Source organism: Palaemon carinicauda, chromosome 38, assembly GCF_036898095.1.
Source record: "Palaemon carinicauda isolate YSFRI2023 chromosome 38, ASM3689809v2, whole genome shotgun sequence".
In the NCBI taxonomy this organism is placed as follows: Eukaryota; Metazoa; Arthropoda; class Malacostraca; order Decapoda; family Palaemonidae; genus Palaemon; species Palaemon carinicauda.
Window position 1 is genome coordinate 56,107,557 of NC_090762.1, and position 27,795 is coordinate 56,135,351.

Genomic DNA, 27,795 nt, shown 5'->3' on the forward strand with positions numbered 1-27,795 from the left:
ATGGATAAAGGCTTGTAAAATAACAATTATTGACTCGAAATAGCCAAATACATAAATTTAAAATAAAGTACTTTAAATACTTAAATAATCTCTAAAGTACTTTGTACTGTACACATATATAATGCATTCGATAGTAAATGGGCATTTTATTTCCCAGCATTCATTACTTTCTGTAGGCTTTGACAGACAATCGTGAAAATTACAGAATTTGAAGGAGTTGAGTAGTCAAAAAATTACATACATTGCTGTCTAGTTTTGTATTGTATACGCCTGAGTTCATTGAAATTATACACGATTTTTTTTTAAATGTAGCTCATTTTTTATTATCCAAACACCACTGTCCCTGGGATCGAAGGTTTCAATGAACATTTAAATAATTTTACAGAAATTAGAGATTTTTCACTAACCACCTTCTTAGGCTCGATAAACGTGTTTGTTCCTGCGCAGATACATATTTTTGAGTCATTTATACGGGTTTTATGACTAGTAAAATATTTAAACAAATCATTCCTTCTGTGGATAAATTGTCATCTTGTAGAATTACAAGTAGTAGGGGTGACATTTTAACCAGGCTGCTTATTGACCAACCAGTTATTTAATGAAGAGTGGGGGAGACAGCCTCTTTGTCCTTTTTTTTTTTTTAAATCATCGGAGTAGGACATGTACTCCAGAACAAACCTTTGGGAGAAATACTGGGTGAAAATTTAATACCTAGAGCTTGAAAAATTTCTACAGAATATTGGATTTTTCAATATTAAACTTAGCCGGTGATTATATAAGCTGCAGCTCTGCTGCCCGACAGAAAAACTCTACGTTCAAAATACGCCAGCGATCGCTATGCAGGTAGGGGGTGTACATCAACAGCGCCATCTGTCGAGCAGGTACTCAGTACTCAATGTAAACACAGAACCAATTTTCTCTCTGTCGTGCCACCGGCAAGACCTACTAAATTCGCTATTGCTTACTGGATTGGTTTTCACATATTTTGGTGAAGTACACATTTCTAGTTTTGAGCTTTCGCTATGCAGGTGTTTTATCTTCATCTCAAAACTTGAAGAGAGAGATAGAACTCGTTTTGGATAGATTTAATTATGGTGACAAGGAGAGTATGGACTCTCTTTCACTTTTAAATGGCCGACCCTTCCCTTAGACGGAAGTGTGTTTAGGTTTTTAGTAATTTTGCTTAACACGTTATAGATCTATATATTTTATATCTCTCCGCCTTTATTAGGCCTCTTCGATTAACTTTCCATTTATTATAAACATATAAAAATAAATTTTTATGTTTTGTTTATATGCGACCTTTCCTGATAGTAGGCGGTCCTAACTTGGAACCGAAGTTAATCAACGTTGAGCCCGTTATATCGTATTTAGCCTTTAAAGAATTTAAAACTTTTTAAATTTAATGTTTTATGAAAGAATTTCTTTGATAGTCTTCGTACTGTTTTCAAAGATGAACTAACGTTTAGTTTTTTAGACTACGCAGTTGTTGACGTTCAGGACGTTCAACATGCGCTCTATCGTTACGATAGAGAGAGAGTGTATCACGGTTTCACTTTGCAGTAAGAGTAAATCGATTCTGACGTTTTGTTCATTCTTTCTTAGCTTAAATGTTTTAAATTCTAAATTAAAGGAACTTTTTATTTGGAAAACCTTTCAGTTTTTTCCTTTAGTCAAATAACATGTTTTTTTGACGGTATATAATTGGGCTCTTCTCTTAGGTGCGAAATCAAGAGAGAAAGAGAGAGAGAGATAGAGACGGAGGGAGAGAGAGGAGAGAAAACGTTCCGTTCAAGCGGGTAACGTTGTTCTCGTGTTACTCTCGTCCCTAGTCTCTGTACGGGGAGGAAGGTAAAACGTTTTTAGTTTTTTATTCTCGTCCCCAGGCTATGTGCGGTGAGAGATTGTAAACGTAGTTTATTTGAACTAGTGTTTAGTCTCTTTCCCAGCCACTGAATTTTTTATCTTTATATATGTTTTCTGTTTTTTGCTAGTATTAATGAGCTGCATTATACGACTGATTTCGCAATTACTACCTTTTAATGAAGGGTAGAATTGAGTGTTTCAGGTAGAAATCAGTAAAAGTTTCGATTTCAGTGAAATAAGTGCAAAACAGAAAATCGATAAAGTGATATGCGCAAAGTGTTACAGTGTTGCGTTCGAGGGTTCGTCTGTTCGTGCCTGTCGTTCACCTAGTCCGGGACCTCTTGCAAGCTCCCAAGCCCAGGGGAGAAGTAATGTCGAACGACTTATGGGTTCGAGAGGCCTTGATCAACGAACAGACGTTTTTCCCTCCGTGGTTTCGGGCGTATCTACCCAAGATCGCCCCACCCACACAAAGACGAGAGAGCCCATTTATTTCTCGTCTGCGGAAGAGGTTTCTCGTAAGAAACCATGGACCAAGGTCTCGCGGCTTATTAAGCGCAAGTCGGTCCCTTACGCGCAAGTCCAACGGCCCAGTTGTAGCCACTGGGTCAGTTCGGACTCGCTGCAGTCTTCCGACGACTGCTCACCTCCTAAGAGAGGCAAAGCGGTACCGCATCAGGCAGTCACACCGTCTGTTGCCGCACCTGCTCTTGTAGACCCTAAGTGGTCTTTGCTGCAGACCATGCAGTCTCAGTTAACGTCATTGATGCAGGACTTTCGTGCGGAGAAGGTTGACACCAACCTCTAGCCTACAACCAACCACGGTTGTGCGTCCTGTGGACGCTGAGGCGACCTTCTGCCGCACTCCAGCTGAGAGAGTCCCGCCACCCATGCGTTCCAGTGTACCCTGCAGCCGCATGTTGACGTTCAGCGACGCACGGAACCTTCCGTTGACGTTCGCGAGGTACAACAACAGTCTAAGTTGTTTTGTTTTGACGCGGTGCGTCAACCTCCGCATTCTAGTGTTGTTTTGACTGCTCAGTCTAGACAGTCAAAGCAGTCTCGAGTGGACACTGTACGTCCTCACGCACCTGTTGTGGTTGACAGTTCAGTTGTTGACAGTTCACAGACTGTCAAGCAGTTACATGACGTTGCCTTCTGGTCTGCTACTAATGCTCCAGTGAGAGACTCACTGAGGTAACCTAGCTTTTATCGGACAAGGTTCCTGTAGATGAGGAAGTTGCTGTTCTCCCTCCTACTGATATTCCCTTGAGGACTCTGTCAGATGGAGAGGAGCCTTAAGCTGCTTAGCCTCCTATGGACTTTAATTAAATCATGATGATTTTTTTTAAGGATCTTCGTCCGGATCTTGTAACTGCTGCTCCTCGTTTGCCCTAAACGTCAGAACTTACACTAGGCCTAGCTACTTCGAAGCCGTTGTTTTTAAGCTAGTGCTCTCTCGCTCTCCTAGAGAGCGTTACGTTGGGCTAGGGCGACTGGTTTTTGCACCAGGAGGAGATTTTAGGGATACAGCCTTTGATTTCCCTTCTTTTAAACTGGCTTATAGAGCGAGAGTCTGATAATGACACGAGAGAAGTTTCTCGGCTTGGGAGTTCATGCCTCTGCCCAGATAGACTTCTCAATTTCTGGTAGACTCGCCCTGGCGCCTAGCCAGGAGACACTCCAAGTTGTTTACAGGTCAACTTTTCAGCTTTTGTCAAGCCTTTGAAGTTTTGCTGTACTATTATGTCACACATAACAAGGCTTTCAGGGATGGTAAACGGTTTCCGCCTCAGTCGCTAACCCCGTCTGTTGCCACACCTGCTCCAGTAGACCCTAAATGGGCTTTGCTGCAAGCCATGCAGTCCAAGCTTGCGTCCTTGATAGAGGACTTAAATGCGGAGAAGAAACCTTCTGGCCAACAACCTTCCAACCGGTCGGTTGTGCGCCCTGTTGACGCTGAGGTAACCTACTCGCGTCTGCCAGTTGAGGTAGTTCCTCCTTCTGGCCAACAACCTTCCAACCAGTCGGTTGTGCGCCTGTTGACGCTGAGGTAACCTACTCGCGTCTGCCAGTTGAGGTGGTTCCTCCACCGATGCGACCCAGTGTGGGTTGCCAGTCGCACGTTGACGTTAAGCGACGCTCGGTAGGTGGTTGTTGACGTTCAGGACGTTCAACAACCAGCAGAGGTGACATGTTGTGACACAGTGCGTCAACCTCAGCAACCCGGTAGGGTGTTGACTGCACAACCCAGACGGTCTAGACAGTTTCGGGTTGACGCTGTACTTCCTCGCGCACCCATGGTTGTTGACAGTTCACAGACTGTGCAGCAGTTCCATGATATTGCGTCCGGCTCCGTCACGCATCCACCAGTGCGACCGGATTCAGCGAGTCAGACGTTGCCCACTCCGTTGCCGTTTCCTCATCAGTTTCGGATGAGGAACCCTCTGATGAGGACGTTGCTGAACAAGACGATCAGCCCCCAGCCCTGCTATCCATCCAGAAGATGCTGAAGAAGGAACGCTGCTCAGTCAGGCTGTGGATGAGTCTGGTAGGGACACTGTCATCCGTGGATCAATTTGTGTCACTAGGAAGACTACACCTCCGTCCTCTTCTATACCATCTAGCTTTTCACTGGAAAAAGGACAAGACGCTAGAAGCGGTCTCGATCCCGGTTTCCGGAAAGATAAAGTCTTGTCTGACTTGGTGAAAGGACTATCAACCTTAGAGAGGGTCTTCCCCTGACTGTTCAGACTCCCAACCACGTTCTCTTCTCGGACGCATCGGACGTAGGCTGGGGTGCGACATTAGACGGTCGGGAATGCTCGGGATTATGGAACTCTGAGTCAAAGGACAATGCATTTCAACTGCAAGGAGCTACTGGCAGTACGTCTGACCTGGAAAAGCTTCAGGTCTCTCCTTCAAGGCAAAGTGGTGGAGGTGAACTCGGACAACACCACGGCTTTGGCGTACATCTCCAAGCAAGGAGGGACCTACTCTCTGACGTTGTACGAGATCGCAAGGGACCTCCTCACCTGGTCAAAAGGTCTAAACATATCACTAGTAACGAGGTTCATCCAAGGCAACTTGAATGTCATGGCAGATTGTCTCAGTCGGAAGGGACTAATAATTCCAACAGAATGGACCCTCCACAAGGATGTATGCAAGAGACTTTGGGCCACCTGGGGCCAGCCAACCATAGATCTCTTTGCAACCTCGATGACCAAGAGGCTCCCAATATTTTGCTCACCAATCCCGGACCCAGCAGCAGTTCATATAGATGCCTTTCTAATAGATCGGTCACATCTAGATCTATATGCATTCCCTCCGTTCAAGATTGTCAACAAGGTACTGCAGAAGTTCGCCTCTCACGAAGGGACAAGGTTGACGCTAGTTGCTTCCCTCTGGCCCGCGAGAGAATGGTTCACCGAGGTACTTCGATGGCTAGTAGACGTTCCCAGAACACTTCCCCTAAGGGTGGACCTTCTAAGTCAGCCACGCGTAAAGAAGGTACACCAAGGCCTCCACGCTCTTCGTCTGACTGCCTTCAGACTATCGGAAGACTCTCGAGAGCTAGAGGCTTTTCGAAGGAGGCAGCCAGAGCGATTGCTAGAGCAAGGAGAACATCCACCCTTAGAGTCTACCAATCGAAGTGGGAAATCTTCCGAAACTGGTGCAAGTCAGTATCCGTATCCTCGACCAGTACCTCTGTAACTCAAATAGCTGACTTACTTATATCTGAGGAAAGAACGATCTCTTTCAGCTCCCACTATCAAGGGTTACAGAAACATGTTGGCATCAGTCTTCAGTCACAGAGGCTTAGATCTTTCCAACAATAAAGATCTACAGGACCTCCTTAAGTCTTTTGAGACCACGAAGGAGCGTCGTTTGGTTACACCTGGTTGGAATTTAGACGTGGTACTAAGATTCCTTATGTCAGACAGGTTCGAACCGCTATAATCAGCCTCCCTGAAAGATCTCACCTTAAAGACTCTTTTCCTGGTATGCTTAGCCACAGCTAAAAGAGTCAGTGAGATTCATGCCTTCAGCAAGAACATCGGATTCTCATCCGAAACGGCTACATGTTCTACAACTTGGCTTTCTAGCCAAAAACGAGCTGCCTTCTCGGCCTTGGCCAATATCGTTCGATATTCCAAACTTATCGTATGGTTGGAAATGAACTAGAAAGAGTCTTATGTCCTGTAAGAGCTCTTAAGTTCTATTTAAAACGAACTAAACCTTTACGAGGCCCGTCTGAAGCTTTATGGTGTTCAGTTAAGAAACCATCTTTGCCTATGTCAAAGAATGCTTTATCCTATTTTATCAGACTGTTAATACGAGAAGCTCATTCCCATCTGAATGAGGAAGACCAAGCTTTGCTGAAGGTAAGGACACACGAAGTTAGAGCTGTCGCAACTTCCGTGGCCTTTAAACAAAATAGATCTCTGCAAAGTATAATCGACGCAACCTATTGGAAAAGCAAGTCAGTGTTCGCGTCTTTTTATCTTAAGAATGTCCAGTCTCTTTACGAGAACTGCTACACTCTGGGACCATTCGTAGCTACGAGTGCAGTAGTGGGTGAGGGCTCAACCACTACAATTCCCTAATTCCATAACCTTTTTAATCTTTCTCTTGAAATGTTTTATTATTGTTTTTGGGTTGTCCGGAAGGCTAAGAAGCCTTTCGCATCCTACTTGATTTGGCGGGTGGTGAAAGTCATTTCTTGATAAGCGCCTAGATTAGAGGTTTTGATGAGGTCCTGTTGTATGGGTTGCAACCCTTGATACTTCAGATCCTAGGGGTCGCTCAGCATCCTAAGAGGATCGCGAGGCTCCGTAAGGAAGACGTACTTAAAAAGGCAGAGTAATTGTTCAAGTCGACTTCCTTACCAGGTACTTATTTATTTTATGTTTGTTATTTTAAATAACTGCTAAAATGAAATACAAAATACTTAGCTCATAATAATGTAAACAAGTAATGCTGGTCTCTACCCACCCCCCTGGGTGTGAATCAGCTTATATAATCACCGGCTAAGTTTAATATTGAAAAATGTTATTTTTATTAATAAAATAAATTTTTGAATATACTTACCCGGTGATTATATATTAAAGGACCCTCCCTTCCTCCCCAATAGAGACCCAGTGGACCGAGGAGAAAATTGGTTCTGTGTTTACATTGAGTACTGAGTACCTGCTCGACAGATGGCGCTGTTGATGTACACCCCCTACCTGCATAGCGATCGCTGGCGTATTTTGAACGTAGAGTTTTTCTGTCGGGCAGCAGAGCTGCAGCTTATATAATCACTGGGTAAGTATATTCAAAAATTTATTTTATTAATAAAAATAACATTTTATCCAAGCTTTATTTAATTTTATTAATTAATTCTTTAATCCCTTCTTATTTCACATTTAGATGTTATTGTACCAAAGTGTTGTGATTGATTTTATAGTTTGAAATGATACCAAATGGTGCGAGTGTACAGATCATACATACATATACCAAGGCACTTCCCCCAGTTTTGGGGGAAAGCCGACATCAACAAATGAAACAAAACAAAAAAAAGGGGACCTCTACGTTCCTCCCAGCCTAACAAGGGACTCAACCGAGTTCAGCTGGTACTGCTAGGGTGCCACAGCCCACCCTCCCACATTATCCACTACAGATGAAGCTTCATAATGCTGAATCCCCTACTGCTGCTACCTCCGCGGTCATCTAAGGCATCGGAGGAAGCAGCAGGGCCTACCGGAACTGCGTCACAATCGCTCGCCATTCATTCCTATTTCTAGCACGCTCTCTTGCCCCTCTCACATCTATCCTCCTATCACCCAGAGCTTCCTTCACTCCATCCATCCACCCACCCAAACCTTGGCCTTCCTCTTGTACTTCTCCCATCAACTCTTGCATTCATCACCTTTAGCAGACAGTCATTTTCCATTCTCTCAACATGGCCAAACCACCTCAACACATTCATATCCACTCTAGTTGCTAACTCATTTCTTACACCCGTTCTCACTCTCACCACTTCGTTCCTAACCCTATCTACTCGAGATATACCAGCTATACTTCTTAGACACTTCATCTCAAACACATGCAATTTCTGTCTCTCCATCAATTTCATTCCCCACAACTCCGATCCATACATCACAGTTGGTACAATCACTTTCTCATATAGAACTCTCTTTACATTCATGCCCAACCCTCTATTTTTTACTACTCCCTTAACTGCCCCCAACACTTTGCAACCTTCATTCACTCTCTGACGTACATCTGCTTCCACTCCACCATTTGCTGCAACAACAGACCCCAAGTACTTAAACTGATCCACCTCCTCAAGTAACTCTCCATTCAACATGACATTCAACCTTGCACCACCTTCCCTTCTCGTACATCTCATAACCTTACTCTTACCCACATTAACTCTCAACTTCCTTCTCTACACACACTTCCAAATTCTGTCACTAATCGGCCAAGCTTCCCTTCTGTGTCTGCAACCAGTACAGTATCATCCGCAAACAACAACTGATTTACCTCCCATTCATGGTCATTCTTGTCTACCAGTTTTAAACCTCGTCCAAGCACTCGAGCATTCACCTCTCTCACCACTCCATCAACATACAAGTTAAACAACCACGGAGACATCACACCTCCCTGTCTCAGCCCCACTCTCACCGGAAACCAATCACTCACTTCATTTCCTATCCTAACACATGCTTTACTACCTTTGTAGAAACTTCACTGCTTGCAACAACCTTCCACCAACTCCATATAACCTCATCACATAACACATTGCTTCCCTATCAACTCTATCATACGCTTTCTCCAGATCCATAAACGCAACATACACCTCCTTACCTTTTGCTAAATATTTCTCGCATATCTGCCTTACTGTAAAAATCTGATTCATACAACCCCTACCTCTTCTAAAACCACCCTGTACTTCTAAGATTGCATTCTCTGTTTTATCCTTGATCCTATTAATCATTACTCTACCATACACTTTTCCAACTACGCTTAACAACCTAATACCTCTTGAATTACAACACTCATGCACATCTCCCTTACCCTTATATAGTGGTACAATACATGCACAAACCCAATCTACTGGTACCTTTGACAATACAAAACCCATATTAAACAATCTCACCAACCATTCAAGTACAGTCACACCCCCTTCCTTCAACATCTCAGCTCTCACACCATCCATACCAGACGCTTTTCCTACTCTCGTTTCATTTAGTGCTCTCCTCACTTCATCTATTGTAATCTCTCTCTCATTCTCATCTCCCATCACTGGCACCTCAACACCTGCAATAGCAATTATATCTGCCTCCCTATTATCCTCAACATTCAGTAAACTTTCAAAATATTCCGCCCATCTTTTCCTTGCCTCCTCTCCTTTTAACAACCTTCCATTTCCATCTTTCACTGTCTCTTCAATTCTTGAGCCAGCCTTCCTTACTCTCTTTTTACTTCTTTCCAAAACTTCTTCTTATTCTCTTCATATGAATGACCCAATCCCTGACCACACCTCAGGTCAGCTGCCCTCTTTGCCTCACGTACCTTGCGCTTTACTTCACATTTTTCTCTTTATATTTTTCATACTTCTCTACATTATTACTCTGTAGCCATTCTTCAAAAGCCCTCTTTTTCTCTTCCACTTTTACCTTCACTCCTTCATGTACAGATACGGTTGATTAATTTGTATATTAAAGAGCTGAATGGCGTTTTATGCCCCAGTGCTTTGGCCTGTGGCCTAAATTTTATAATCCAATCTTAGTCATTTTGCTATGAATTGGCAACTGCATATGGTTACCGGTCATTATTTCCACGCTGGCTAGTGAGGTCCAGCCTCACACATTCTCCTGGTCATTGTTGATTCTCCGTAACAAGCTACAATTCTTGCAGGGTTTACAAGAGGTCCTTTTCCTTTTCAATACTCTCTCTTTTTCAGTGTGCTTTGTGAATACAAGTTGTTTTTCAGGTAGTATGGAGACTTATCCCGGCCTTGAAGGAAGCCCATGTTAAGTTCATGAGCCTAGTTGAGGTAGATCCACACCCATCATGGCCGAACTTAAATATTAAGCTGTGTTCTTTTGATTTACCACATAATTTTTGTAGAGAATGGCCACCCTGTCAGGGAAAAAAGTAAGTATCTTGACTGCAGCAAGAAGAAGGCTAAGCGAGATTGATCACCTTCCACTTCTTCCTCTCGAGGGCAAGAAACCAAAACTTCATGTGACGCATGATCTCTCGCTCCAATTTCCCTTTAATAGAGTTCCCTGTAATTCCAGTAACTGAGGATGATGTCCTTAATAGCTTTTTTCAGATTAGTGAAAAGTGTTGGCATTTTGTTGCCCATTGGGCATAGTGAACATGAATTTAGAGCCTATACAGATATCTTTAGTTCGTGCTCCGTGGCAAACACCATACCTTTCAGATTTTCAAAATCAAGACAATTTCTCTTATTTGGAGGATCCTCTGTCAAAGTATTGAAAATATTTCCTCATTCACAATTGAAAACACCTTTTGTCTTGGTGAATGACAACATTATCTCTCTCCCTACGAGGCTGACCTCTCGGAAGGTACATTCTCCGACTGGTACACTGAGAAGACCTCGACATTATTCTTCTCCAGAAAGGTGTACTTGGTTCGCCCAAGAAAACTCGGGTAGTGTCTGAACATCTACAGTCATGTCTAGGACAGATTCTAATTTACAGTTGTTCCAACGCGAATACTTACCTCGAACTACTTTCTTAGGTACTTACCTCGAACTACTTTCTTAGGAGTCACTGGTGATCTCCTCTCCATCGACCAGAGTTTTGAGTAAGTTACCCCCCCACTCCGCGCTCTAAGTAGCCTTACCCCCGGCATCAAGGAATGTGCCCAGAGGGTAGGATTAAGGTAGGTCGCTTGCTTGCTGCGTCACCTTCCTCATTAAGTTCTCTGGTCGCGAGGCGTTCACAACCTCGCTCTCGTATCTCCGTCGATCCTTTGTGTGCGTTCTGTGTCCCACGTGTTCCCAGCGTGGCAACTTGCGTTTTCCAGTGTGCTTTCCCAAGTGTTCCTGTGCGTTTACCTTTCAACCGTGTGCTTACCCAGTGTTTTAATTGATTTCCTTAGTGCTTGTGTCGTGCGTTGTGTGCGTTATGGAGCAAATTCGCCGTTGTCCTGGGCCTAGAGCCGGGAAATCGTGTGGAGCGTTCCTCTCCAAGCCCGAAGTGGATCCTCACTCCCTTTGTTCCTCCTGTAGGGGAAAAGTTTGCTCGTCAGCAGACACGTGCCCCGAGTGTGTAGACTGGAGCGATATACAGTGTGTACGCTACGGTACCAAAAAGAGGAAATCAGCGAAACGTTCCCCCAGGAAAATTAGTTTTTCCTCGCCGATACCGTCACCCAGTGAGCGGTCCGACGGGGCCTCGGTTTCACCATCCCCTACACAGAGTAGGGGATGAACAAGGCGTCCTTTCCCAGGAGCCCAGTGTTAGTGCAGTGCCAATAGCGGGCCCCTCTAGGGCTAGTGAAGGACCCAGTAGTGCGTCCGGAGAGTCGGCCCTTGTGCTTGGGGGGCACGCTTCCTCCGATGACCCCTTGTGGGGTAGTAACGCGGTCTCGGTGTCACCGCCGCCCTCGTGGGCCTGTGCTTCTGGTTCCTTTTTAGGGGGAGACAACCAGAGGAAAGTTCGACCTTCAGGTAACGATGCCTTCGGCTGGAGGCTCCCGAAGACGCCGGGTAGGTCACCCCTGAGGATGGATGTGACCCTGGATCCCTGGCTCCCGGGCATGGAACGGTTTGAGTCGTTCCCAACCCTCCCCACGGAAGTCCCCGATGACTTCCTCCAACCCTCGACCTCTGGCATTCAACGCCCGAAGTAGTACCCCGCAGTCCCCGCTACCAGCCGACACGTGGTGAACACAGTGTCGTCTGGCTCATCGGACGTCTATTCCTCGTCAGAGGAAGAGGTCAGGGTGAAACACCGCCGTCGGAGGGAGCGGTCCAGGAGCGAGCGTTCCCGGTCGAGATCTCGTTATAGCAGAAAGCGCTCCCGCTCCCCGAGCCGTAAGTATAGGAGAAGTGTATCTCCCGGTGGCGCCTGGATCTACGTATCGTCGCGGGAATCGAAGGTGCTTCGTTCCCCGGACCACCAGTCCCAAGGCGGCCGCCCTCCAAGCACAGCCTTGACCCTCGCGACCTGGCTCGCAGGAAAGACCTCTCGATTAAGCATAAGTCCTCGAGGTCTCCGGTTCACCCCGCCCAGCCGGGGGAAACGCGCTTCTTACCAGGCAGCCGGGCCGAACCAGCCCAGATGGTGCGGCCTTCAGGTCGGAAGGAACGGTTCCCGCTGTCGGGTCAGCCCACGGGAACCGCGCTCTCAGCACCCAGAGCCTTCGGGCATACGGGAGTCCCCGCTGAACCAGCGGTGCCTACACTATCCCAAGCCCCTAGTGCGGTCTTACCCGCAGATGAGGTCCAGTACCTCGGCAGGACGGCGCCCCTGGCCCCAAGGGCTAGGCGTCCAGTCGGCGTGCCCGGTAAACCGGCTCCCCCGCCCCAGGCCGAGACCTCGGCTGACGGAGGGGAGGGCTCCCCGACAGAGGACTCCGCCTACAGGAGAGTGGTTAGCTTGATCAGAAGGCACCACGAAATAGCAGAACCTGCAGCTACAGATGGAGATTCCTGGAGGTCAAGCCTGCTGAGAATCATGCAAACTCCCTCCCAACCTAAGTCATCCCTAGCACTCCCTCTGGCCCGAGATCTAGTTCTAGGGCAAGAGTACATTGACAAAGTAGTGGTCAGCAATGCCGAGGCTCCCAAGACCCAGAGTACCTCTAAATTGCTCCAGGGCCTCAAAGCCCAAGGGAAGGTCTATGTGCCCGAAGGACGTCGCCCAGGTCCTTGTAAAGTGGAAACGGCCGTGGACATTCTGAGTCAAGGCGTCTCAGACGACAGAGCCTCTTCGGCCCCAGTCTGTTTCTCACCAGCAGAGGCCTCCATGATGGAAGAGATGTCGCGAGACTTAGTTAACATCTCCTCTTGGCTGGACTGGTGGGCTTCTACGTTGGTGGGTGTTCAAGCCTCCTTCGACCCCGAGGACCCTGATCAGCAAGGCCTAATGAGGGACCTCATTACCTCCGGGGGTAAAACCCTCAAGTTCCTAACCTATCAGTCTCTCGCCCTTACAGCCAACTGGGTTCTCCGTAAGCGAGACACTGTTCTTACGAAAGTGTCTCGGAAGGTACCGGACAGGGAGGCGCGAGCAATTCGCAGCCTGCCCCTATGGGGAGAGTCTCTGTTTCCTCTGAAAGAGCTAGAGACCATAATGGAAAAGGTCTCGAAAAAGAAGGAGGCCAACGTCACCAGACCGGCAACTTCTAGGAGACCTCCATACAAGAGGTCCGTCTCGGATAGCGCCGCGACGCCCCAAGCTTCTTCCAGCGCTACGAGGAGAGAGGCCCCCTCTTCCTCCTGGTCCTCAACGCCGCAACCCTCCCGCAGGGGAGCTGCAGCGCCCTCAAGCTCCTTCAGGTCGGGTTACTCCGCTTCTAGGAGAGGCAGATCAGGCCGCCCCTCTAGAAGAAGGTAGAATGGGAGGCCCCCTATCCCCGCCCAAGCCTTGGGTTGGGGGATGCCTCAGACAACATTGGCAAGCATGGAAGGCTCAAGGGGCAGAGCCTTGTACAGTGTCCGTCCTAAAGGAGGGCTACAGACTCCCGTTCCTGACGAATCCACCCCCTCTTATTCCGGCCAACCGGACGGAATGGCTAGCTCCCAAAGATACGTTAAAGAGGACCGCCCTTCAAGAGGAGGTATCCTCCATGTTAGAAAAGGGCACCATGGAAGAGTTCCTCTCCCAGGGCCAGGTTTCTACAGTCGCCTGTTCCTGGTAGAGAAAGCGACGGGGGGGTGGAGACCGGTTATAGATCTGTCAGCTCTCAACAAGTTTGTCAAGAAGACGGACTTCAAGATGGACACTCCAAAGTTAGTCCTGCTGTCCTTGAGGGAGAAAGATTTTATGATGACCGTCGACCTCAAGGACGCATACTTCCAAATTCCGATCCACCCCTCGAGTCGGAAGTTCCTCCGGGTGAAATGGGGTTCCCAGATCCTGCAATTCAGGACTCTTTGCTTCGGTCTGTCAACAGCGCCCCAGGTGTTCACGAGAGTCTTCACGACTGTCTCGGTGTGGGCTCACGAACGAGGCATCCGCCTTATCAGATACCTGGACGACTGGTTGCTCCTTTCCGCCTCAAAGGCCCTCTTGGAGGAACAAGGGAGAAGTCTCCTCCAGTTTTGCAGAGATCTGGGGATTGTCATCAACCCAAAGAAGTCAAATCTATCCCCGTCCACCAGAATGAACTACTTGGGGATGACATTGGACACCATTCAAGGAAAAGTTTTCCCTTCGGAGGACAGGATAAGGAACCTCAGGCACATCATTCAGCCGTTCCTGTCAGAACAACCCAGGAGAGCGAAAGACTGGCAGAGGCTGATAGGCCACCTGGTCTCATTGGAGAAACTAGTTCCCCAAGGGAGGATAAAGCTCAGATCCATCCAATGGAATCTCAAGAACCTCTGGTGCCAGACGGACTCACAACAAGTGCTAATTCCAGTCCTTCCAGACACGAGACCCTCCCTGGAATGGTGGCACTGCCAGTCGAACTCCCTCAAGGGGATGCCCTTGGGGACCAGCCCTCCAGAATTACTAATGTTCACAGACGCCTCCAACCAAGGATGGGGAGCCCATCTCCTCGACGGAACGGCACGAGGTACCTGGTTGGAAGGGGAAAAGCAACTCCACATCAATATCCTGGAGTTGAAAGCAGTCCAGAAGGCGTGCTTACACTTCGCAAGTCTGCTAAAGGGAAACACCGTGGCGTTGATGTGCGACAACGCCACGGTAGTAGCATACATAAAGAAGCAGGGAGGCTTGAAATCGAGGGAGTTGTGCGATCTCACCATAGAGATTCTGAATTGGGCAGAGGAAAATCACGTGGTGTTGTTAGCAAGGTTCATTCCCGGGAAGAAAAACGTTCTGGCCGACGGCCTCAGCAGAATGGGCCAGATAGTAGGGACAGAGTGGTCCCTTCTCCCAGAAGTAGCCAGGCTCATCATTCAGCGTTGGGGTTCCCCGGTGATGGACCTCTTTGCAACGAAACTCAACGCCCAACTCCCAGTCTATTGCTCCCCTGTACCAGACCCGAAAGCAGCCTTAGAAGACGCCTTTCAGCACAAGTGGGACAATCTGGATGTGTACGCTTTTCCCCCTTTCACGTTGATAAGACAGGTGCTCAACAGAGTAAGGGCCGCCCGAAACCTAAGGATGACTTTGGTAGCGCCCTGGTGGCCGGAGAGGGAGTGATTCGCAGACCTAAAAGACCTAACGAGTCAACCGCCGTGGCCTCTACCCGCCAGGTCAGACCTTCTGCACCAGCCTCACTTTCTCAAGCTCCACGACAACCCACTCTCCCTTCGTCTTCACACCTGGAGACTATCCAGCGGCTCCTGAAGAAGGAAGGTTATTCTCCCTCCACGGCTAAGAGAATGTCTCTATACCTGAGAAAGTCGTCAGCCGCGATATACCAGGCAAAATGGGCCTCCTTCACGAAGTGGTGCTCTGAGAGGCACATTAGACCTCTTAAGCCCTCTGTCCCAGACATAGCAGATTTTCTGGTGTTTCTTAGGGACAAAGTAGGAATGTCAATTCCAGCCATAAAAGGGGTTCGGGCTGCCTTAGGCCAAGTCTTCCTCCTGAAGGGCATCGACCTGGGGGCTTCGAGACACATAGCGATGCTTGTCAAAAGCTTCGAGCAGTCTTGCCCCCCTCAGGCGAGGAGGGTGCCCCAGTGGGACTTAGCCAAGGTCCTGAAGATGCTGTGTCGTCCCCCCTTTGAACCCTTGAAGGATATCGTAGACAAAGATCTCACCCTCAAGGCCGTCTTCTTGCTGGCCTTGGCGTTCGCTAAGAGAGAGGGAGAGATCCATGGACTGTCATACGACGTCTCTCACTCAAAGGGGTGGAAAGAAGTATCCTTCAAGTTCGTGCCTTCTTTTGTGGCCAAGACTCAGAACCCAGCAGTCTGGGACCCGAGGTTTGAAGGTTTCTCAATTCCTGCCATCCCTAAGACAGGCAATGCAGAAGACTTAAAATTGTGCCCAGTGCAAACAATTAGGAAATACCTGGAAAGGACAGCGCATCTCCGACCAGGCATCAAGAGCCTCTTCGTTTCCACAGGTATTAATAAGAAACAAGTTTCCAAAAACACCATCTCCTTCTGGTTGAGACAGGTTATCGCCAGAACCTACAAGGAGGATGGCATGGCAGTGCCAGGCACTCCCAGACCTCATGACATCAGGGGCCTGAGCACCTCCTTAGCCTTTGAGAAAAACATGGCAGTAGGGCAAATCCTGCGAGCAGGTACTTGGTCGAACCAGTCAACCTTTACTGCCCACTACCTCAAGGACTACTCAAGAAAATCCTTGGACGGGTTCTCCATGGGAACAGTCATCTCCGCCCTCCAAGCGGTGTAACGGTAAAACCCCAGGCGCATTCAAGACTAGCGACCGGTAGGCACAAGTGCGGTTTCCTACCTCCTACCCAGTTGCTTACTTGCCTCTTCGGGAGTACCGTCTGTTCCCAGAAAATAACACATTCTTCACGGCTACGCTTCGAGGAGGAACGTCAAAAGAAGTTTTTCAAAGGGTGAGTACTTAGACACTAACGTGAATTTTTGTGTAGTTACCCTCGCTTCCGCTCTCTAGTAGGTCCCGTTATCCAGAGGCCTCTTGGCCTCCACGGCTGGGTCAGTGGGTCAGAATAGCACTCCCTCCTCCTAAAGTGTAAGTCTCCTAAGAAAATAGTTCGAGGTAAGTATTCGTGTTGGAACAAATCAAAAATTTTAAGTAATTTTTATTTTTCCTAACATACTTACCGAGAACTACTTTCGGGTAATGGCACTCCCTTCCTTCCCCGAGTGCCTCTCTTCCCTTGCTAGCATTATGCTAATTCAATAGAACTTAATGAGGAAGGTGACCCAGCAAGCAAGCGACCTACCTTAATCCTACCCTCGGGGCACATTCCTTGATGCCGGGGGTAAGGCTACTTAGAGCGCGGAGTGGGAGGGTAACTTACTCAAAACTCTGGTCGATGGAGAGGAGATCACCAGTGACTCCTAAGAAAGTAGTTCTCGGTAAGTATGTTAGGAAAAATAAAAATTACTTAAAATTTTTGATATTTGGCAGTGAGAATTATCACAGTTTCTACGAGCTTTTCAGCTCCAAGTATTTCACCCATACGTGTAAATATCCTCCCACGATTACATGCTGACTTTGCAGTGAATGCAAACCAAACGCACTGCCATCTCAATGCACCTTCACTCTGATGTATGACCTAATTGTGCTACGGCCCAAGTACATACTCGCACTGATGCACCTCATGACCATGCTCCTTTTTCAACTTCAGCTGGAAATTAGGTACCCTCTAGCTCAGGAGCTTCAACTTGTTCAGAATTTAATCATTTTTCTAGGGAAAATAAATTGGTAAAACATACTGTTCCTAGGTCTGCACATACTATAATTAGTCCTCATATACCTAACCCTTAAACTATTGAGAGAGTAGCTAAGCCAGACTGGAATTTTCTAAATTTCAGAGAAATCAGAAGAACGACAATCTCTTAAGATGGCACCTTGTGAGCCCTTAAATAATGACTTGGACCGAGATCTGACTCTGAAGACAGTCATCATCTCAGCCCTGGCTTCAGTGAAAAAAGTGGAGCAAAAACGTCAGGGCTCGTCTTACATCACACTCCCATTTGTTGAGAACGCCATTTTCTTACTACATTCCAGAGTTCATGGCAGACTCTGAACCCATCCCTTAACATCACCAGATTCGACTCTTACCATCTGGGCTATCACTGTGGTAATTGATGATCTGGATAACCTTATACCGTTTTGTGAGAATGGTCCCGAGATATCTTGAGAGAACTGCCCGTTATCGACAGAAAATCTCGATACTGTTTTCGAGACCAGGATCCACCAATAAGAAGATATCAAAGAACACGATCTCCTTTTGGTGCATGAAATTATCTTCTGAACCTATAAATCCTCAGGAGAAGCATTGCCAGGGGCCCCCTAGAGCTCATTATATCTGTGGTCTTGCTGCAACCTTAGCATTCTGAAAAAAACCACTTGGTGGCTCAAGTCCTTAGTGCAGGTGTCTGGAAGAAACAGATTACCTTCACATCCCTCTGATTAAAAGGAATGTACCCCTATAGTCTATTTTATTTAGCCGTGCATATTTGCACTTGACTCACAGGTGTGCCCTTTTAGCTCGGAAAGGTTCCTGATACCTGTTTGGTCGGAAGTATTTTTATCCGAACACCTTCATTGCTCTCAAATAATTACCAAGTAATGTGAATCGAAACTTATTTACTAACCTATATTTCTCCATCAGATATATGTTTTGTCAATAAACAATGTGAAAGAATAAATATATTATAAAGTATCGTCATGGTAAGTCTAAATTTAATAAAATAATGCGCCGAAGTTAACGACAGCAGCTTACTTTCGGATGCACGATTTGTAATTTTGTAATTTTTCACATATTTTAACACAAATTGGGATAAATTACACTCAGCATAAGTTAAACATGTTATTATAAACTTTCTCTGAATACCAGAATTTACCAAAAACATGGAATTAATAAAACCCGATATTTGTGAAAACTTGCGGGGAGGTAAATGAACAGCCTGCCAGCTTGGCGGGAAAACAATCCCCGCTGACTTTCATAGATGCAGTTTTTTTTTTTTTTTTTTTTTTGGTATTATGGTTCAGTCTATTCCTTTCAGTTTAAATAGTATTGCAATTTCTCTCTTCATTATATTTTGCTCAGTATTTTCCCACATTCCTGTTCCTAACCTAATATCTATCTATTTTCCCCGATATCCCTTCTTTCATATGAGGGATATCCGCACTATGATTCCTTATTTCTTATCATCTGTGGAAAATGTTGGCTGAAGGGAAGCGCGTGCTAGTCTCATTAAAATAGTGTAGAGGCGGGAATAGAAAAAAAAAATACTTTGCTTAATTTCATTTGATTTAATGTGAGCTACTGAACAGGTTTACAAAATAGGCTATAGGCCTACTTGCTACACAGCATATAATTTATGTTGTTATTATTATTTACATACTGACGTAAGGTACAAAACATATTTTACAATTTGCATATGAAGTCAAAATCATAAACAGAAATATAGATACCATTATTAAGAAAAAATACTACCTAATTATGTCCACCTTATCTAAATCAAAATTAATTTGTTTACAATGTTGAAAGTCAAAATACACACAACAATACTAATATATACAAAACATAAAACAACATTAAATTGTTCTAATATTTATCTAATGGTGGTTAAATAAAAATAACAATAATGAATTAAAGAATGTTATTTATATAATCCCACATAATCAAATGGAACTATTTTTATCTATACACACATTTCATCTTCACTCATGCTTTCATCGGACTCTATATTAATTATGAATTGATGAAGCAAATGGTCAAGAGCCGCATCCTTGGCTCGATAGTCAGTTTCAATTTTCCTCGCATGCCTCATAGCATTTTGCCAGTGCTGTGGGGTTACATGATTAATTGCTTCTTGCGTAATTTTTTCAACATTTTTCAAAGACTGGCTAATATGAGAATTCCCTTTTTTAATTTCTGTTTTTACTTGGGGCCCAAATTAGTTCTATTGGATTGAACATGCAGTGATAGGGTGGCAATCTTAGTACTCTGTGGCCGTGATTAGCAGCTATTTGATCTATTTCATATATTTCTCTTTCCTTATGAAGCTTGCATATCTTGTGCAGTTCTAGTTTTGTAATAGCAGGATCATGATCAATCTTATTTGACTCTTACCACTAAAGTATTTGGCACTTTTTGTTGCTAATTGTGGGAACTTTGTTTAATATTTTAGAGTGATATGGAGCATTATCCATAATGATTATGGACTGATTATTTATGTTAGGAAGAAGCTGATTTTCAAACCAAAATTCAAATGTTTTACAATCCACGGAGTCATGATAATCCCCCTTTGCTCCATTTTTTGACTTGAACATAAGAAAGGCTCCATCTATAAAACCATGAATACCCCCAGCATGTATCATTATAAACCTTGCTCCTTTCCCAGATTTTAGCTTAGGTCCTACTGTTCCGTCTTTATTTGTCCAACACCGTTCTATGCTAAGATTTTGGTTTACCCAAGTCTCGTCTAGATATACTTCTGGTCTGGGGTTTATACTTTCTCTGTTTCTTTTTATTTCTCTAAGATATTTATTCCTGGCATTAACAATGTCACTTCTCTCCATTAAGAATTTTCTCCCACTCATAACTTTTCTAAACCTAAATCCCATAATTCTAACTAATTTATATAGAGAACTCCTTGAACCTCTGAAATTTACAGGAGGCTCTTTTATTCTTTCTAACAAGGAGGATATCGTGGGTAGTTCTCCTCTCATAAAAAGAAAGGATCTCTCTCTTTATACATTCCCTGTCAAAATTGTCAACCTGATCCACAACTGTAGATGTTCTCTTTTTGGGTTTAGGTGAGCGAAATATACCATCACATAATGTCATATTCAATTGTTTGAGGTGTTGAACCATTCGCATTGAGACGCCTGTTGCAACTGCGGTGTTTGTTAAAACATCGGTCATCGTCTCATACCATCCTCCCTGAGCGATGAACTTGAAGACACTTATAACCATATTCCGGCTTTGACTGGTGAGCTTGGTGCCTCGGGAGTGTTGAGAGCAGGAGTCTGCAGTACTATGGACAGCGGATGTTGTCATGCTTGCACTGCATAAAGCAAACCCTGTGAATAAAGTCTTACCTTAACATAACTTTTTTACAACTACACTAAATTTTGCTTAACTCTTTAAGATAAGAAGTACCAGTAAACAGTAGCGGATGCTTGATATAAGTTAGGCTAGGTCTATGTAGGCCTATGATGTATGTCTGTATAGAAAGTGGTTGCTAATTTTGTCGTAGAGGTTTATTCTTTAACTTTTCAAAATATCCGCAGAAACTTGTGTTAACATTATATTAGTCCTGAACAGAACACAGAATGGGAAAATGAAAAGTTTGTTTATTCCGCATTGTCTGCTGTAACTTATATGAAAGAGTTAATTTCTCCGAAATATAATTCTTTTATTAGTGTGCTCCTACGAAAAGAAGCATGGACATTTTCTTTTTGCAAATATAGCCCTCAAAGTAATCTCAATAACATAACATTGATTTCAACACTTACATAAATTAAGAAGATGATGCAATGACTGTATGAAAGTCAGCGGGGATTGTTTTCCCGCCAAGCTGGCAGGCTGTTCTTTTACCTCCCCGCAAGTTTTCACAAATATCGGGTTTTATTAATTCCATGTTTTTGGTAAATTCTGGTATTCAGAGAAAGTTTATAATATCATGTTTAACTTATGCTGAGTGTAATTTATCCCAATTTGTGTTAAAATATGTGAAAAATTACAAAATTACAAATCGTGCATCCGAAAGTAAGCTGCTGTCGTTGACTTCGGCGCATTATTTTATTAAATTTAGACTTACCATGACGATACTTTATAATATATTTATTCTTTCACATTGTTTATTGACAAAACATATATCTGATGGAGAAATATAGGTTAGTAAATAAGTTTCGATTCACATTACTTGGTAATTATTTGAGAACAATGAAGGTGTTCGGACAAAAATACTTCCGACCAATCAGGTATCAGGAACCTTTCCGAGCTAAAAGGGCACACCTGTGAGTCAAGTGCAAATATGCACGGCTAAATAAAATAGACTATAGATCACTGGATACTTTTTCTATGGGGCCTATTGTTACACGACAACAAATAATCTAGGCCAAACTCTGGTAGGACAATTGACCTATTGTCACATTGTCAGTTATGTTTTCTGGTTAGTACAGTACAGTGTTAACGTATTGTCCAAGCATTTGCATGGCAGCACGTCGATCCCAGCCTGGGACTGTAAGTTGAAGCTGTTTACTTGGGAGGCCACTGCTGTGTTTGGATACCACAGTGGTGGAGTTGGGCTTGCCCAGCTGACGTTCTCTTTGATTATCTATTCTGATGATACTTCAACTGGAAGTGGACACCTTTACCTTTAAAGGGTGTGAAAAATGAAAGTGTTTTTCTTCACTTCCTTCTAAATCTTTCCCTCACTTTGGAGTAACTTTACTCTGAAGAATAATCAAACTTTTGTTTGTAACTCGGTGTTAATGGGACAAATTTTATTAAGATTTTCTAGATACAATATTGTTCATACCAGAATATTTACTCTTGTCAGGTCACTAACTTGCATTTTGAGGCTGTCCTATCAACCTTGCCTCTTTATGAGCCAGTTTTGAATCTCATGGTAATGTATCATTAATCAAGAGCTAGATACATACCCATATATAATGGAGACTTCCTCCCACCTTAGGAAGACTTCTTACATAAATGATTCAGACATTTGTAACTGCATAGGAACAACTCAATTTTTAAAACTATATTTTTCCTAGTTATACAAACATGTCTTTTATCCAAATGACTGCCTCATTCACCCCTCAAATCTTAACGATAATGAGAAGAGGCCAGGACCGCACTACCCAGCGTGGAGAAATGGTTGGTAACCGTATACAGTTGCCAGTAAGGCACTTTCTTTTCTATTCGTCTCAAAACGACTTGGGAGTAGACTCATAAATAGGACTGGTTTGTATACCTAGAGAAAAAAAATTACAAATTTATATTTAAAAATTTGTAGTTTTATTATGAAGCCAATAATTTAATTACTCGTCTAGACACTTTGGATTAAACCACAGAATTTGTTTTAGAATCAGTACAAGAAAGTGACAGACACCTGAAGCATGGAAGGAATAACATGTCACCTTGAAATAAAGGCAATATAGAATGCCTTAACTAAATTATTACACAACACCAAGTACCAAATCAAACATAGGTACTTTTAATTCTGCAGAGATGAACAAGTTATTTCTAAATGCTCATGTATAGTCACTGCAAAGATTTCAGTGGGACATACTGTACCAAGACTATCTGGCCAATAATGTATGACCAGATATCTTAATACACTGGAGAGTGACAAACAAACCCCGACCTGTCGATGCCCCAAACTCTATCCATTATATATAAATACAGCCAGGAAATTTTGAATATTCTATCATTTATTTGTTATGCACTGAGAGATACAAATAATATTTCACCTCGTCATATATTCTCCTAATATTAAAAACTTATTAATGAAAAAGGTTCTTTTGAACTTTCCATATTTACACTTCACTGTGGGCAATATCTATAGTGTCTACACAGAAATACAATTACAGTATAAATGCCAAACACATTTAATACAAAGCACTATAAGAAAGAGTAGAGAGGAGAGGTCCCCTTTTTTGTTACATTTGTTTGATGTCGGCTACCCCCCAAAATTGGGGGAAGTGCCTTGGTATATGTAAGTATGTACTATAAGAAAGAACAACAGATACTGAGATCACAATTTAATAGTACAATGATGATACACAAAATCAAAATATTAAAATTAATCTACCTGGGAAGAAGGTTGGGGACTTCAACCCCATTTTGGCCCCAGCATAGAAATAGACCTACCATGGAAAAGTGATAATACCTAGTAGGAAATTTGGTTAAAAAGATTGGGAATGAGCAAAACTAAAAAATCATAGATAGAGAACAAATTTAGTTTGTAAAAGAGTTCATTACACTCGGCTACTCTCAATATCAAGTCTCATGTATTCATTTAGAGCAATATAATGACTTGACTGTCAGTGATAGTAAAGACTCACTCTCAAGGCCCAAACCATGCCTAGAATGTACATGGAATGAGAGGGAAGGAAGAAAGTTTTGTTAGAATAGTAGGCAGCATGAAGAAGACAAGTGTTTCCAAATCATCATGGAAAAAATGGTATTGATAAAGACAGATCATGAGATAGTGGAGAGAACTTACTAATTCTAAGAAATTAATTTTGTTGATGTGGATAACCTACATTACACTGTAGGCCATGTTTTACCTGGGTTGGATAACCTGCATTATTTATATTAGTTTGTACTTTACTTGGATCTTAGAGGAATGGTCTGGTCAGCAGGACATAACTGACAAATACTTGTGTGTCCGATCTCTCTACAACTTTTCAAACACCACCAATTGGGTTTTAAATGTAGACATATAGTACCGCTATAAAATTAGGTGGCAAATTCAAAGTACTCTTCACCCAAGGTCCCCTAGAATGGATTGGCAGAAAACAAAGGTATTGGCATTGTGATTCATACAAGAAGGCCCCTGTGGTAATATGAGAGAAATGCAACTAGTCATTAAAGGATATGCCAAAGAAGGGCAAACTATTATGCCACATGATTTATAAGAGTGGAGACTGGCCAGAAGATAACACAAAAATCTCCATGATTGCCTTCCCTAAGAAACTAAGTTCCCAGAACATAGAACAATAAGGCTTAATTCATAATCATATCCTCCTACACCTATTGACGCAAAGGTCCTCTTCATTTGTAATGCATAAAAATTGACGCAAAGATCCTCTTCATTAGTAATGCATAAAGATTGATGCAAAGGTCCTCTTCATTAGTCATGCATAAAAAATAATGCTTAGAATATTAGCAGAAAGGTTAAAAGCAAAAGCTGAAGAATATATTGGAAAAGACCAATTTCAATTTATATCAGATTGTGGAACACAAGAGGCAATTGGCTGTATGAGGATGATGCAAGAAAAAGTTCTAAATGTTAATGAAATGTTTGTTTATTTCATTGACTTTGAGAAAGCACTTTCTAGGGTTCAGTGATCATTACGACTGAAAATTCTAAAAACATATCCATTGATTGGAGAGATTGAAGGTTAATAAAGATTTTGTATCTGAATTAAACATTAGGGCCCCTTACACACTTGATTCATGATGCGCGTAGTGTTAAATGGATATGTGAAAAAACTACTTTTTCCACATGAAGCTGCAGCCCCAACGTGTTGATGGGCAGGCCAGATTTTCTGTGTTTGCTGTGTTGCATCAGCATTCAAAGTGGGAGGACATACGCTCATCTCCAGTGCCAATGGCTGACTCGCTGTCTCTCATTGAGTGGACAAGAACCAATACTTCGTTTTTATTTTAATCATAATAATAGTAACACTTAATAATAATAATTTTATTGGTTTTAATCATAACAGTAAAGTCTCCTGGTAGAGTAAAACATCGGAATACTTCCTCTCAAAGAAAGCTGAACTGCAATTGGTCAACTATCGCACCAAAGCAAGTGAGCAGTGTTGCAGTGCAATTTGGCAGTTAGTAATTTTTTTGAACACCATTATTGCACTACAAGGTTGATACATGAATCATACTGTATACTGGGCTTAACAGTACATATTACAGGTGAAGATTCAGAACCAGGAACTGTTAGAAGAGGAGTCAGACAGGGGTGTTCCCTATCACCAATTTTGTTCAACATCCATGCAGAAGCAATGATGAAAGATATTTATCTGGATGATGGCATCAAGGTGGCAGGAGAAATAATGAAAACTATAAGGTTTGCTGATGACAAGACATTTGGCTGTAGCACAAGAGAGGGTTTACAGAGGATAATAGGTATGATAAACAAGGCAGCAGAGAAGTATGGAATGAAATAAACATATCCAAGACCAAGGTTATGAGAATTGCATGAAGACAAGGACCTACAATAAACATGCAGATTGGAGATGAAGTCAGTCAGTCAGTCAGTCAGTCATTCATTGAGAGAGAGAGTGAGTGCGTGCATGCTCGTCTGAAAATAAGTTGGAGAGACCACTAGACCAATAACGAAGTACTAAAAATAGTTGGAGAAGAGAGAACCCTAATTACAACAATAAAGAGAAGGCAGAAAAACTCGATAGATGCATTATAAGAAGAGATTATTATATCAGGTGTCTGGTTCCAGTTTCATCAGAATAGATGCTCACCAGAATGTCAGCCCAACCCCTCACTGTGGCGTCCAACCACAGTAGTGGCCTCCCCAGTAAACAGCTTAAACTCACGGTCCCAGGCTGGGATCTGCTGCCATGCGAATGCTAGGCAAATACGTTACCACTGTACTAGCTAGAAGGCTAGGTAAATTTTGAAGGACAAAGACCCAGAGGACAAAAAAGGAAGTTGATACTAGATGACTTGAAGGGATTGAGAAGGTGTCATGAGCTAAAAGAGGCAGCCATGAATAAAGAATTATGGAGGGCGACTAATCCATGAAAGGCCATGCCTTAGTAGTAGTAGTAGTAGTATTAAAGGTTGTGCCCTTAATCTCATAGCTTTGTGAGCCATTTACTTTTTAAACCTATCAACAAGATTCTTAGAAGTTAACTTTGAAAGCAATACCTTTGGCAATTAATTCCTTCTACATCAAACCCCTACATTGAATAAACTTACTGTGGCATACCTCAAAACATTGACAGAAATCAAAGATCCTCCATATCACAGTTTTCAGGATGCCTTCCAAGTTATGTAAGGAGAGCACTACAAATTTCAAATAAGATCATAGTCTGGGGCACTGTGTCAGGCGAGGCGGTCGCTCCTCCATCCACACCCCTCTCTCTGTCACTAACTCTGCTAATATCACCAATATTACCCACTTATGAACTCATTAGAGCAAATTATCTTCTTCCTTATGTTTAAATTGTCTTTTCCTCTTTGGCATGATGAAATTCTCGCCGAAACCAAGAAAAAGACGTAAAAGCGAGCGAATGTCAGAGGTCAAATTCAAACGTGTACTCTATCTGCTGTTGCAGCAAATGGTGGAGTGGAAGCAGATGTATGTCAGAGAGTGAATGAAGGATGCAAAGTGTTGGGGCAGTGAAGGGAGTGGTAAAGAATAGAGGGTTGGGCATGAATGTAAAGAGACTTCTGTGTGAGAAAGTGATTGTACCAACTGTGATGTATGGATCGGAGTTGTGGGGAATGAAAGTGACAGAGACAGAAATTGAATGTGCTTGAGATGAAGTGTCTGAGGAGTATGGCCGATTAGATAGGGTTAGGAACGAAGTAGTGAGGGTGAGAACGGATGAAAGAAATGATTTAGCAGCTAGAGTGAATATGTGTTGAGGTGGTTTGGCCATGTTGATTGAATGAAAAGTGGCTGTCTGCTAAAGGTGATGAATGCAAGAGTTGATGGGAGAAGTAGAAGAGGAAGGCTAAGGTTTTGGTGGATGCATGGATGGAGGGAAGGAAGCTCTGAGTGATAGAAGGATAGATTTGAGAGAGACAAGAGAGCGTGCTAGAAATAGGAACGAATGGTGAGCCATTGTGACGCAGTTCCGGCAGGCCCTGCTGCTTCCTCCGGTTGCCTTGGTGCCTGTGAGGTAGCAGCAGTAAGGGATTCAGCGTATGAAACTTCATTTGTGGTGGATAACGGGGAAGGGTGAGCTGTGGCGCCCTAGCAGTACCAGCCAAACTCGGCTCAATTCCTCGTCAGGCTGGGAGGAGAGGAAAGGTCCCCTTTAGTTCCTTATTAGATGTCGGCTACCCCCAAAAATTGGGGGAAGTGCCTTGGTAAATAGATTGATTTCTAAATCATGGTAAATCATATATTCATTGAAGTGACTGTTATTCAGTAATAATTCCATGATAAATACCTGATGAAAGATATAAAACTACTCGTTAGTAATAATGGACTTTACATTGTACAGAAACGTAATGAAAATATAAATTTATTTCCTTTGACAAGAAGTATTTCATAATGTACTTTATTATTATGTGGTATGATAAAGCACTGCAATTTTGTGTGTGAATAAAAAACTATATATATATTGAAGTGACTCTGTTATTCTGTAATGAATCCACGATAAATAGCCGTCGAAAGATATAAAACTGCTCAACAGTAATAATGGAC

The 27,795-nt window shown here is 43.5% G+C and overlaps 1 protein-coding gene and 1 long non-coding RNA gene across 4 annotated transcripts in view; one reads left to right on the plus strand and one right to left on the minus strand.

Annotated features, from left to right (window-relative positions):
* The window catches only part of LOC137630640 (uncharacterized), a 154,037-nt gene that overhangs the window by 118,341 nt on the left and 7,901 nt on the right, over positions 1–27,795 (plus strand). The window lies entirely within an intron of this gene.
* LOC137630641 (uncharacterized) overlaps positions 1–27,795 on the minus strand; it is an 87,664-nt gene that overhangs the window by 390 nt on the left and 59,479 nt on the right. The gene's annotated exons all lie outside the window — the stretch shown is intronic.